At 45.4% G+C, this 14,252-nt stretch overlaps 1 protein-coding gene across 4 annotated transcripts in view; it reads left to right on the forward strand.

Annotated features, from left to right (window-relative positions):
• The window catches only part of SKAP2 (src kinase associated phosphoprotein 2), a 151,053-nt gene that overhangs the window by 57,192 nt on the left and 79,609 nt on the right, over window positions 1–14,252 (forward strand). The window lies entirely within an intron of this gene.

A 14,252-nucleotide genomic window follows, 5' to 3' on the forward strand; every position in this document is an offset into this window, starting at 1 on the left:
AAAACTTTGAACTTCGTTGTCATTTGGGGTCATTTTGGTTAAATGCTTTTTAATTCTCTGTTGTGGAGGAAAAGACCTCATCGTGAAAGAATTGAATTCTTTCCATAGATTATGGCCCATGGTGCTGTACAAGACGCAAGAGGGAGCCTGCCCTCTGGGAGCATGTATTCTAGAAAGCTAAAAACATTGTACATGATTTAATGAAAACATGCTACATAGGTAGATATTAATATGCAGACTAGTTTATAAATATTCCCAAGAGAGGTTTCAGCACTTTCTATGCATGTGCCCTTTTTCTTTTCTTTTCTTTTCTTTCTTTCTTTCTTTCTTTCTTTCTTTCTTTCTTTCTTTCTTTCTTTCTTTCTTTCTTTCTTTCTTTCTTTTTCTTTCTTTCTTTCTTTCTTATCATATTTGGCAACTAGGAACTTTTGGGTGCTTGAGAGACCTTTATTTAGCCTGATAAAAATGTAGCTATTTGAGTGTTTGGTGATTATTTTCCTCCCACCAATGGGGCAAGGAGATGAAAGTGCCAGTTAATATTTACAGGAAAATATAAGGGAGAGAGACTGCAAATACTTTCTAAGATTAATATCACACTGGATTTATTACTTTTTCATTTGTTTTTTTTTTTTCCTGAGAGATTTCCAAACAGAGATTTCTTAGCAATCTCAAATTATTATTCATTGTGCTTCATCTTGGATAGTTTAAGAAACTTTTAAATATTAGGTTAATATTTATTTCAGAGGCAAAAATGGAACTTAAATGTTTTTATAAGGAAATAATCATGAATGTTAAATTTGTGAAATATTTTTTTCAAAAACAAAGGAAAAAAATAAACTATCAAAAACCATAAAATGTTCCATATCACTAATAATAAACTACAATGCAAAATTTAAAAATATAAATACAAAAAAAAATCAATACATGAATGCTCATGGTCAGACAGCAGTATCAAACAGGACAGTAAATAAGATCAAATCAATAATTGTATTGCGACAAAGACGGCCTCTTCATTGTATCTCTTGCTTTTGTTACCTGTTTTGCCCCTAAATGACCTCATCATTTCCTCTCTCCACGTGTATTGATGATGTTTGAACGATACAATTTGTGTGTAAGGCTTTTTAAAAGTCTACCTTATTAAATTTAGACAATTTGATGTTATGTAGCTCATTCTTTCAGTCATTTGGTGCGAAATTCACCAAGATCAGTCACAACAGCATCCAATTTTCTTCCAGTTGCCGGTTCACTGCTGGGTCAGCAAACTTGTGCCGGGGAGGGAATGAAAGGGCATGTTGGTCTAAAACAGGTAATAGGCAGCTTTTTGTATCCAGGTGAGAAGGTTCCGGGCTTCCAGACCTCAGTAATTAGGGGGGTAAGAATCCTTAGATAATTCAGCCAATAAAGGTGTTTAATGATAGTCTGAACAGTTAGAGGTGATGATTAATTAGCCTGGGCACTCTGGGCTGGCCAGTGTGCGTGCAGTGGTACATACTGGCCATCAGCTGGTAGGCATGCAGCCTTGTAAAGGGCTTTCTGCGCTGACACTGGCTATACATCATTGCAGCTGTGCCCTTTGATTACTGGGAGGGCTTGCAGAGTGATTAATAGCCAGGATCAATGTTTCTGCCCAGCACATGACATTTGGTCACAGAGCGACCATATACTTATTCCCCTTTGGCACAACGCTTAGGAGAAATGAAGGATGAGACCTGCCAATTTATAGCTGGGAGCTTCCAGTTTATAAAATGAGTCAACTTTGACTGTACAAAATTATTCCCCATTGAAATAATTAGTGCAGCATTAAACACAATTAGAACTAAAACTCGGGGAGCATGCTTGCTGAATCCGAGCCAGTTGACAGATGGTTAAGGCCTGATATTTGGCTGCTTGTGAGGTCCAAGAGTTATTATTTGGCTGAGAAAAAGGCTTAGATTATACAGTAGTTACCCCAAATTGAGAGATTAGAGAATTGCGATACAAAAGCATTTTTCCCACTTAAAAATGGCCTAGAATTCTGGAATGTTTCATGGGACAACTGTTACCGGTTCATGTAAACACAAAGCCCAGAATGTTCTTGAATCCCACTGGGTGCTGTCAGCCTAGGAGACTACGGAAAGTCCTGCGTCGTTTCCCAAGTGCGAGCAAACCTGCTCTTTTTCAGGCTGTTCTAGGCCCAATTCCTTGTTAGTTCGAGGCGCCCATCCCAAATACTACATATACACTTACATACACACACACACACACACACACATCTATATGGATACTAAATAAATTCCATATACCTGTAGTGACTCAGTGGACTGGCTCCCCAAGAGTTGTCGGCTCAATCTAATCATCATGGGTTTAATTTCGAAGGCCTTCCAATGTCTGGGGCTTGTGGCAATTGGCATAATGTTGCCTGCAAACAGAAACATCTTAAGGACCTCGCCATCCACAGGGAATTCTCCTTCCATTTGGGCCTTGTACAAGACATCCAGAGCATTGGTGAACACCTTTGACAAGCATATCAGTCTCTGCTTTATGTCTTGCATAATGTCAAGTTAATAACCAGAGGGTAATTGAATCGAGTTCCCCGAGGTTGAATTTTTAAGGAAATCTGTGATCTTAACATATGCATGAGACAGTCCTCCTTGGAGAGGGACTCTGAGGCTATGTGTTGCTCTCTCTACTGAATCAGATGCTCTTTTGTAATCAAGGAGCAGTCAATTTGTCATTGTAAGGATGTGGTCTGCTGAGGGGATCATTGATGAATACTTACCTGCACCCTCCTCATATTTTCATCAATATACATGTAGTGCTTCTCGTAAAGATTTTCTCAAGGTGAGAAAGTAGGCGTATGGATTGGTAAATTATTTGTGATCCTCCCTTCTTCCCCCACTCTTCTGCTTGCTTTTCTCCTTAGAGCTATTTTACTTTTAGGGGGGGGGGAGGGAATGAAGCAGTTGGGATTAAGTGACTTGCACAGGGTCACACAGCTAGTAAGTGACAGGTGTCTGAGCCTGGATTTGAACTCAGATCCTCCTGAGTTCACTTCTATCCACTGTGCCGTCTAGTAGCCTTATCTGGAGATATTTATAAAGAGATTCCCTGAGGTCTTCAAGACTGTTGTGTTCAGCATGAGTAAATCACTCCAAAATAAACATATATATATTCCGGGACCATGCACTTTGCTGATATTCAGTTTAGGTGACTGTAGCCACTTGAAAGAGTCTATCTGTGTTCTAGGTAGGACCCTTCTCAATGCTTAATTCACAAGTGGTTTTGCTACTTTCTTATTAATGGTGAGCACCTTTGATGAACCCATACCTGTAATATGCTGTCTGGTAGTTACTCCAAATGGGTTCGCCAGAGTTGCCATAGATCTAGTTGGTGTGTAACATACGTTTTCTGATGACTAAATTCGTAGGTTGGTGGAGTATTTTGTGGTGCAAAAACATTTTGGATACACCGTGATTCAGTTCTTTAAGCAACAATGGGACAGTGTCAAAATGATTTTTCCCACGTTAAAAATGAAGCAGTTGGGACTTGGAAAGACAGATTTAAGTAACCTCTCCCCAAATCACACATTACCCTGCTCCTCCATTTTCTAAACTTTTACTTTTGAAATAAGCTTTTGATTGATGCAAAGTTATCCAGATCACAATTTTATTTTTAGAAACCCATTGCACATGGGTGGATAAATTTAATAGACATATAGATAAAATATAGAGTACTAAATTGATATAGATATATTGATTATCCTATTTTAATTTAATAATCCTATTTAATAATTTAGGCTTAACAATCAAGTAATTAATAAACATTTCTTAAATAAATACTTATTACTTGTGCTGGACATTGGGCACACAGGTACCAAGAATGAAACAATCTCTCTTTACAAGGATCTTACGTTCTAATGGAGGAGACAGCAAATACATATCAAATGCACAGAGGCCAGATATAAAGTGAATAAACACAAAATCTGCTAAGTGGTTACATATAGGGTGCTTTGAGAGGGCAAGTACTGACACTTGGAGAGATCAGGAGAGGCTTCAGTACAGTACATGGTGTTTGAGCTGCTCACAGATGAGTAAGTGATGGAGCCAGGCCTGGGGCATAGGTCTCGTAGCTTAGAATTTAGAGTTCTTTTTAATTCATTTCATGGACTCAGAAGTCTGTATAGATACAGTTTCAAGTGTCCAATCTAAATTGAGAATTCATGTTCAGGTTGAATTTTATATTTCATCTTACAAAAAGTTTATTAGCTAATTTCTTCTCATCACTGAGTAAGTTAGAGAATCCCAATATGAAGTAATATGATGTAGAGAAAATAGGATCTTATCTGTGATCCTGGCAGTAATAGGGAGAGGCAGACTGGAGGGCAAGAAGGAGACTGCATGGAGATGATCATCAAATCCGTGGGAATTGAGGAAGTCACCAAATGGAAGGGTATAGAGGGAAAAGAGAAGGAGGAGCCTTAGGAGAAACTCATGGTTAGTGAGTGTAGCCTGGATGGAGATCCAGCAAAGGAGAGTGAGAAGAAGCTCCAGATAGATAGGGTGTGGAAACCTAGAGAAAGGAGATTACCAAGAAGAGACTGATGGACATTGTCAGAGATTGTAGAGAGACCAGGAAACATGAGGATTGAGAAAAGGCCCTTGGATTTGTCAGTGAAGAGATTACTGCTAACTTTGGAAAGAGCAGTTTCGATGGATTGATGAGGTCAGAAGCCAGACTACAGAGAATGAAGAGAGGGAGAGGAAAGGAAATCGAGGAGCCATCGCAGATAGCCTTTGGAGAGATTTGGGATAGGAACTATAGAAGCAATAGTTAAGGTTTGGGGGGGATAGAGGAGATATGAGTGGGGTTGTAAGCAGTAGTCTAATATCTGTGAGCAGAGAGAGATTGAAAATGAGTGAGAGGGGTGACCTATGGGGGAAGACGGGCTGGAGTGGAATTACTTATACAGGTAGAGGCCATTACCTTGACAAGAATGAAGGCCACCTCTTCATGTGGGGTAGGAGCGGGAAAGGAGATTGTGGAAGAAGGAGTCAGAGCAATAGGAGATGAAGAGGCAGGGAGAAGACAGAGTTCTCGGGGAATGACCCACTTTCTTTTAGCCAAGTTTTGTGAGAGGTCCTCAGCGGAGAGAGTGGGAGGTAGGAGAGCTATGGGAGGTGGGAGGTTGGAGGTGTGGAAAAGGCAAGTTGGTGAGTGGGATAGTGAATCAATAAGGCACCTGTGAAAGGCTTGTCATATTGCGGTGAGAGCCTGGCTGAGATGAGAAAGGGGGAGGTGCAAAGGAAACAATCCGGAAAAGAACAGAGGGTCGTGGGTCATGAGTTAGGGGTTACAAGGCAAAGGGAGAGTTGTAATAACAAGAGATTATGCTCAAATAGGTTTAAAAATTCTTGAGCATGAAAATGGAGCATTTATGGGCCAAATGACCCTCCCTCTGTATAGCTGCAGTGGGGTGGAGAAATCAGGGAAAATGAGGAAATTGAGTAATTGGAAGCTGAGAGTCTTTGAAGGACATCAGTGTCCTCTAGAATGAGGGCGGAGTTGGAAGGGGGAAGAGGACCGGGTTTGGTATTGAACTCATTGAGGAAGAAAGGAGAGTTGGAAGATGGACCCTAAGGTTTTTCACTGGGCAATCACTGGATTGAGGGAATCTTAAAGCAAGGAGATTTGTTTAGTTTTTATTTAGTCCTCTGACAGCTTTTGTTCATGATTTTTTGAAATGTGATATCGAGGCTTCATGGCTTTTGAGTGGTTCAACGATTCTTAAATTCTTTCTTCTCCACTTATTTTTTTTTAAAGGTCAGTCATTTTACATTCCCCCCCTCCAGTCTTTTGACTTTGTTTTAATGTTTATTAACTTGTATTTGATCCTTTCTAATTTTCAGAGAGTCTGGGTAAGGTTTTATATTTCTTTTACTTAGCTCTTAATTCTCTTTCTAATATTTTCTTCTGGAGCTCTCATTTCCTTCCTCTTTCCTCTGAGAGATCTCATTTCATCTATAATATAATTTTAAGAGGCAAAGGCAGCTAGATGGCATTGTCCACAGAGCATTGGGCCTGGAGTCAGGACACTTTAGTTCTAGGCCAGCCTTACACACTACACGCTGTTGAGTGGCAAACATTCGCTTCTCCGAAAAACTATTTCATGGAGAACTCGCATAAAGCAAGTGCTTGCCGGTGATCAGAACCAGTGATACAAGGATACTCAAGGTCTCTCTTAATAACTTTGGAGTCAGTTGTATGACATGGGAGACACTGGCATAGGACCCCAGCCTGGCGCGCCCTCATCGGGCAAAGCAGAATTGAATTAGCTCAGAGTTAGAGAAGCCGTCCCAAGTGTTCATGGGGACTGTGACCCCGACATTGTGATGACATCTTGGGCCTCTTTGAGAATGAAGGACAACATCGAAACTGGTTCCAATCTGGCCGAGTGACCCCCAGGAAATCACTTAACCTTGTCTGCTGCTCTGGTCTCTTTGTGGACTCAGTGAAGTCTGCTTCCTGGGTCAGTGTGACAGTTCTGTGTGCTGACCCCAGGGCTGGGCCCTTCCTCCTCGTCAGAGCCCAGAGCTTCAGGTTCACAGGGGCCCAAAAATGAGGCGTTCTGGTGTCTGTTTGGATTTCCCATCAGTCCTTGATCTGGTGCCGTTCTTTAGTCTTCATGGGAGAACTTGGGGCAGAGAGCTGGGCTGCATGTGGCCTCCTGCTGTGTCTTCATGGGTCTTGGGATGGCTGAATCCATCGAGATTGGTTTGGTCTGAGTTCTCAGAGAGCCCGTTGGTTGGTCCCACTAACCACTTTGCATTTTAGGCCATTTTTTCTCGTGTCACACCTTCCCCACAGAGCTCTTGTTGCACTTTTAAATCTCCTTTATTCCTTTCCAATTTTATAGTTACCTGCTCCTTTTGCAAGGGACTTTGGATCCATAGTCATTTCTCATAATGTTTTGATGTTTTCCTTGACTTGCTCCTCTCTCTAGCTCTAGTTCTTGGGTCACCACTCTGCCACGGCCAGTTCTGGACCGTGCTGAGTGCTTTGGGCAGACCCTGAGTCCCCGGAGTTCCTGTACAGACCCCCATGTGGGCATTTTTGAGCCCCCCAGCCCTGCGCATCTGGGCCCCTCCTGGTGCCTTAGAGCTCTTGGCCTGCTGCTGTTCCCGGAGGCTGTTCTGTCACTGGGGGGCTGTTTTGGGCGACCCTCTGGATCCAGGCCACGATCTCCGGCCTGGCAGTCCTCAGGCACACGCTTCTGAGCTGGGAGCGGCCACTCTAGGTACTTCTTGGATTTCTTTTTCTTTATTTTGTGGGTTTTGCTGTTGGCCTTTGAAGGTGATCCGTTGGCCTTTTATTGGGGTTTAACTTCTAGTATAGCATATTTTAGGGGGCAGCTGAGGATGCACAGAGTGCCAAGAAGGTCATCTGGGCAAGTCGTTCCACCCTGTCTGCCTCAGTTTCCTCCTCTGTAAAATAAGCTGGAGAAGGAAATGGCAAACTAGTCCAGAATCTCTGCCAAGAAAACCCTAAGTGAGCTCATGGAGAGTCAGAAAGATTAAAAGCTGGTTCAACAACAAGCAGCAGGCGCGTTTCACAGACTCTGGCACTGTTTGTGTGGAATGCCAGGCTCAGCACTGCCCTGGGCACTCACAGTCCAGAAGGAAGCCTTGGGGAGTGCTAACCAAGAACTGGGCCCGATCAGGCTTCAGTTCTGCCTCATCCTCAGGACTCTCGGCCTCCCTCGGGCCCCATGACAGGCTGACTGCCAGGAGACAGCACAGCAACACTGGGAAAAGGGGCTGGGCCGCCCTTGTCCTCTGCTCAGGGCCCTGGGGCTCCTGCCCGCTGGGGTGGGGAGGATGCTGTCCAGGCCCTCTGTGTCTGTGTCCACTGAGGCAGCACTTACTTTGTGCCTTGTTCTCTCCGGGGTGCTCCACCTTCACTCCCTTCTTCTGGTCCCTCCCCATGCTGGGCTGAGGCTGCTGGGCTCCCTGGTGTGCCCTCTGCCTCCATGACATCAGGTGCCCTCCTCATTATGCACACGGACAAAATAGAACGGCTGCTTTCTCATGGCGCATTCTCACCAGGGGGGCTTGCTCTGAGGGACACCGCTGCCCTGCGGGTAAGCGGAAGAATATACTGGCACACAGGCTCTGCCCAGGGGCAGAGAGATGGAGCAGAGGAGGAGGAGGGAGTCAGGGGTTCTGTGAGTTTGGGAATTTAGACTTAATAGTTCCAGGCTTGTATCTTCAAAGATATCGTTGAGCCTGGAAAAGAGAAAAAGGCTTTTTATTAGAAACAAATTATGCAATCATTTTCTTCTTTTATTTTTCCCTTTCCTTCATTTAATGGATCTTGGAAAGCTCCATGAAATACCTTTACAGTCTCCATAAAATCAGCACACAGTGCCGGCTTCCCAAGGCTGGATTCTGTGAGGACTTTGGGAAAGGGATGGGTGTCTAACGGGACTATACATGCCCCTTTCTTTTCTGACCTTCAGGCCTTCACCATCCATGATTTAATTTGGGGGTTCCCCCTTCACTCACTTAGGATTGGTTCTTGTGGGTATTTCAGTAAGTAAAGACTCTATAGACTCTATACAATCTGTCACCAGGATTTTTCTTGGGACCTGACACACTTTCTGTGCTGTCATAGTCTTTTTTAAAATTTATTTTATTATTTTTTTATTATAGCTTTTTGTTTACACTATATATGCATGGGTAGTTTTCCAACACTGACCCTTGCAAAACCTTTTGTTCCAATTTTTCCCCTCCTTTTCCCCACTCCTTCCCCCAGATGGCAGGTAGTTCAATTCATGTTAAATATGTTAAAGTATAAATTAAATACAACATAAGTATACATGTCCCAACAGTTACTTTGCTGCGTTGTTATGGTCTTTAAGAATAAAGGGTTACCTGCATGTCATAGTGGCCTGCAGTTGATGTTTCTGATCTAGTCATTAAAATAACTGAATTTTACTCTCTACATTTGAAGAGTACCCTTCAGCTCCCAGCCTATATATTCCTGCAGATATTTTATTTTAAATAATCTTATAATTTAGGGATATTTACATACACTCAGGATTTTTCTTTTGAAAAATTGAAATTAAGTCCTGCTAATTTCCTTTTGTGTAGATTTAAATTTAGTTTCAATTTATGGACCTTTGTAAAAGTTAGAAAGACAATTGGAATTCATTCCCTTGCTAGGAACATAGACTAGATACATATACAGAAAACGTGACTGAAAAGTTTTTCTAATAAAGCTGAAGAAAATGCTAAGACAAGCCTTCATCCCATGACCTTGGCAGGATCCCTTTTACATAAGCTTTAGTCATGTGCTGTGCAGACAACATGTGCAAGATAACACCGTTGACCTCTCCAGAAGGACCCACAAGCCCAAGGCACTCTAAACCTTTATTTGGGGTTAGGACTCACTCGATTCCTTTGCATTGCAGCTCCAAGATGCTAAAGCCCTTGTGGACTTGAAATATTTGCTGAAATGACCATTCTTGAGATAGTAGAAAAGGACTTATTGGTCCTGAGCTTTTACTCTAACTTTGTGCCCATGTTCCAGGGTTATAGTAAGGAAATCTGGTGGTAAACCGTAGGGCACAACATGAATGTGAGCTGCTCTTATTAACTGTCTTCTTCAAGTTTTTATCCTTTTTAGTTTTGAAAAATAATTTTGTCCAGATACAGCCTACATTTCTCTCTGTATCCTTCCCTACCCCTCACAGAGAGCCATCTTGTATAACAAATTTTTTTAAAATCAGCTTTTTGCTATCAATTCATTAAAAAAAAAAAAGAAGAAGAAGAAGAAGAAGAAGAATCTGGCCTCCCCTCTCCTACCGCCTCTGCAAGGGCTTAGGGGAAAAGTGTCATCTCATGTCTCTTCTTTCCATTCACATTGCTGTAATCGTGTATTTTTTCTTGCTTTTACTCATTTCCCTCTACAACAGTTCGCGTGAGTCTTTCTGTGATTCTCTGTCTTTCATATTCCTTGTTTCTTCAAGGACAGCAATGTTCCGTCCCACTGACCTGCCATGGTTTGTGTGGCCGTTCTTCAGGCCACGGGCTCCTTTGTTTCCTGGTCTTTGGCGCCACAGAACGTGGCAAATGTTTCTTTTTCTTTTCCTTGTGACCTGTTTGGGGAACTTGCCTGGCAGTGGGGTCTCTGGGTCCCAGGTCGGGACGTTTTGGCCACTTTATTTGCATTAGCCCCAGATGCTTTCCAGAAGCTTCGTCCTAATCCACGGTTCTGTGAGCGACACATTGGTGTCCATCACCGACCATTCCCACTCTCTGCCTTCTTGGCCAGCATCTGTATTGGGAGGCAGAGCCTCAGGGCTGGCTTGATTTGAATCTCTCTCTGCTGTTCTTGCAGAAAACTCGCCATCTCTCAGCGTGAGGGGTTCTCACTGCTGTCTCCCCTGCCCAGAGTGCTCTTCCCCCTCACGGGGGCCTCTGCTTCGCCTCCTGGCTGCGTCCGGGTCCCAGCTGCGGCGCCATTTCTGCAGGAAGCCCCTCCCCACCTCTCTTTGATCCTGTGGGTGTCTCCTGGCCATGGCCTGTTGGGAGGCCGTATCTCTGTGGGTTTGCCATTCTGACCCGGACCCTTGTCTGCTCACAGAGCTGCCACCACACTCTGGGCCCTGGCAGCTGCCCCCAGGCCCTTCTCGCCTCAAGTCTCCCTCCCCTGCTCTCCTTCCATTGTAGCCCCGACCAGTCCTTCTCTCTCCGCCTCGCTCACGGCTCTGGGGTCCAGGAGTTTCTTCTGCCGGCTTGAGGCTCTCTGTCCCCCCAGGCCCCAGCCACGTTCTGGCCACATTGGGCCCTCATCTTCTTCCTGCCCCACAAGCCTTGTAGACCCTTGTCTTTCTCCCTAACTCATCTCAAGCCCACCCCAGACAGCCTGGGTGTGAAGGATGGCTGGGGCTGACTTGGGAAGCCTGCACCCACTCCACAGCAGCACTAGGTGTGGGGGACCCCGCCGGGGGAGGAGAGGGCCCGAGGGGGGATGGCTGGGGGTACCCCCTGTGGAGGGACTTCTTTATTGTTTGCTGAGCCCAGGCCTTTTACCGGGGCCTCGTTATGCAGTCCCAAGAGTTGGGTTAGGAGATGCTCTTCACCAGCATTGTGACTCTGACATGCTAGAAGATACCCAGTGAGGGCTGCTGCTTAGCCCCGTCAGGGCTTCTGCCCAGGAAAGTCGAGCCCTGGGACTGCAGTCTCGCCTCGTTCCTGCTGGTGGGATCCTGAGGAACAGACGAGGGGGCGCGCACTGGGATGTCAGTCTGTAGAGAAGCCAAGGGCAGAGAAAAGGAGTGGAGGTGGGTGCTCGGGGGCTGTAAAGAGCCTCTTCTGTGATCCTGCCAAACCTTCAGATGAAGGAGAGCAGTAGGGGGGAAGCAGAGGCGGGGTCTCAGTGTGCTCCCCAAAGTCTGGCTCTCGGCCCAACATCTCAAGGTAGAAGCTTTGGGATGGGACGGGCCCCTGCAGGTGGCTGCTGCTGCCCTTGGCTCTGCGGGAGGGAGGAAGCGCTGCAAGGGAGGTTTGCCTGACTCTGAGTGTGAAAGCGTAGAGAACAGGCTTACAAATCTGATGTTTCCTGATAATGAGTCATGATTCTGTGACCCCATGTTCAGGTACAGGGTCGCAAGCCACAACTTAAGAAGCTAAGGCCTTTGGAGGGACTTTGAGGGAGCCTCAGCTGCTCCTGCGTCTCCCCATTCCCGGCTTTCCCCAGGGAGGGGGAGCCAGTTGCTCTCCTTTTATATCCACAAACTGCATCACAGGAGAAGGCGGGGCTTATGTGAAGAAATATCAAGAAAGGCAGACAGGGGCATTGGAAACTTCTAGCTCACAGGGCACAAGATCATCATCAATCCATATTTCCAATTTCTAATTATTAAAATCTAAAATACGCTTTGGATGCTGCGTCCAGAGCTGGAGACTTGAACAGAATAACTCTGCAGTGAGGCTGGAAGTATGTCCCAGTTAAAATGACATGTCATTCAAAGGACTTGGCGGCCCCTCCAAATGCAGCCCCCGCAGGCTCTCTCCACTTGTCCCTGGCTCCGGAAGCCAGCTCCAGTGTTTGTCAAGTGGTGGACTCTGCAAAGGCCCCAGATCGCCCTCCCCAGCTCCCCCGGACCTGAATGCTCCTTACATGTTTGCTTCTTGGGGCAGCATTTGCCTTGACAGCATCGAACTCCACTCTCCAGAAAGGGCGGTCTTTGCCACTTCTCTCAGTGTGATGGACACTGGACCTGGGTTGCCAGGTGGCTACAGGCCTCGAGAGCAGGGCCATAGACTCAGAACTGTCCTCAAGGACCTGGTCATTTTACAGATGGGGAAACTGAGGTGGTGAGAGACAGAGTGGCTTGGCCTAAGTCATGAAGGTCAGTCAGGATTTTTGGAGCCAGCTCATTCCCATGGATCAGACCCCACCCAATCTAAGGGTCCATGGCGTCCATATCTTGTCTGATCGTTCTTTTGGTGTGTAACCTTTGAAAGGCCATTGGCTGAGTCAGGACGTCATTGTGGTATCTTGGGCCAGGACCACCCCGCAGGGCCAGAAAGACTGAGTAAGCCCTGGCTCTCTCATCCCTTCAGCTCTCAGGGCCTCAGTTAGCACCGATCTGGGCCTGGGTCAGCTCAGGGACAGCGTGGCGCGGGCCAGGAGACGGCGGAGCCAATGGCGGCTGGTGCTTGCAGGCCTTCCAGGATGGCAGAGCACTGTGCCTCGCAGTGGGTTTCACTGTCTTATTTTCCCCTTTTTGCGTAGGGAAGGGTTCTTCCTCAGGGACTCAGAGAGGTTTTCCCTAGGAGCCAGGTACTCTTCAGGCCGGAACAGGTGCTCAGGCTCCCCTTGACTGTGTCACTTTGTCATCCTTCTGACAGGGAAGGGTGAGATGGTGGGTACGAAGATGCTGTGTAAGAGCAGAATCATCTAAAGTCGCAACACAGATAATTGTCTCATATAAAATCGGCACAGGGCCGGGATGGAGTTTGGAGAAGAATGCACACTTTGGGTGTGAGGTATGTGGGAGGTTCCATGCCAGGCTGACCGTTCCCGGCTGGTTGTTAAGAGGGTTCGTGGGGCCCAGGACTGTGACCTTCTGGCTCCCCAAGAGTCTTTTCTTCTCAAAGCTGGCTTTGGGTCTTGGGAGTCACTGGGAGCTCTCCAGGCAGAGAATGCCTGTTCTGGCCTCTGGCTCCGTCTGCGGCCCAGGGGGCCGCCTCCCACCTCGCAGCTTATCTTAGAGAAACAGCGTTTTGTTTCCTCTGTCTGAGGAAACTCGCCCAAGCAAAGCCAGACAATGGAGCGCCGTGACTTGGGGACCATCCATCAATCCCGGAAAGTTCCCCAGAGAAGGTAGTCTTGGGTCCTTTGGAATGTTCTTGGGTGAACCCAAAGCCGCCTCCTGGTGGTCCCAGTTTGGTGCTCCCGGTTTGGTGCTCCTGGTTCAGTGCTCCTGCCTTACTTCTGGGGAGTCCAGAAGTGTTCTGGGCAGCGGCCTGAGGTCAGCTGCCCTGTTGGCGACCTTTGGCCAGGCCATGGAGGCCAGCAAGACTCATTTCTGGCCCATAATTCATATGTTGTGCTTCTGCATGACTTAGCAGGTATTTCTGGATTAAAGGGTATGCAGAGTTTTGTTGCCTTATGGGCATAGTTCCAGATTGCTCTTCAAAATGGTTGGACCAGTTCACACCTCTACCAGCAGTGCATTAGTGTCCCAACTTTCCCACATCCTTTTCAACATTTTTCATTTTCCTTTTTTTTGTCATATTAGCCAATCTATTTGTATGAGGTAGTTCCTCAGCATTATTTTAATTTGCATTTCTCTAATCAAAAGTGTTTTGGAACACTTTTTATATGCCTATAGATAACTTTGATTTTTTCATCCAGAAACTGCCTCTTCAGAGCCTTTGACCATTTAGCAAATGGGGAATGGCTTGTCTTCTTATGTATTCATTTCTTTGTATATATTTGAGAATTAAGGCCTTTATCAGAGATACTTTCTACATAAAAATTGTTTCCTAGCTACCTGCTATCCTTCTAGCATTGCTTATATTGGTTTTGTTTGTGCAAAACCTTTTTAGTTTAATGTAATCAAAATTATCTGTTTTACATTTTGTAATACTCTATCTCTTGTTTGGTCTTGAATATACTTAGCTTCTTTAAATATTTGAATATCACTCATCTATGTAATCTTTTTTTTTTTTTTTTTTTTTTTTTTTTTTTTTTTTTTTTAG

The sequence above is a fragment of the Sarcophilus harrisii genome, chromosome 5 (assembly GCF_902635505.1).
Source record: "Sarcophilus harrisii chromosome 5, mSarHar1.11, whole genome shotgun sequence".
Lineage (NCBI taxonomy): Eukaryota > Metazoa > Chordata > Mammalia > Dasyuromorphia > Dasyuridae > Sarcophilus > Sarcophilus harrisii.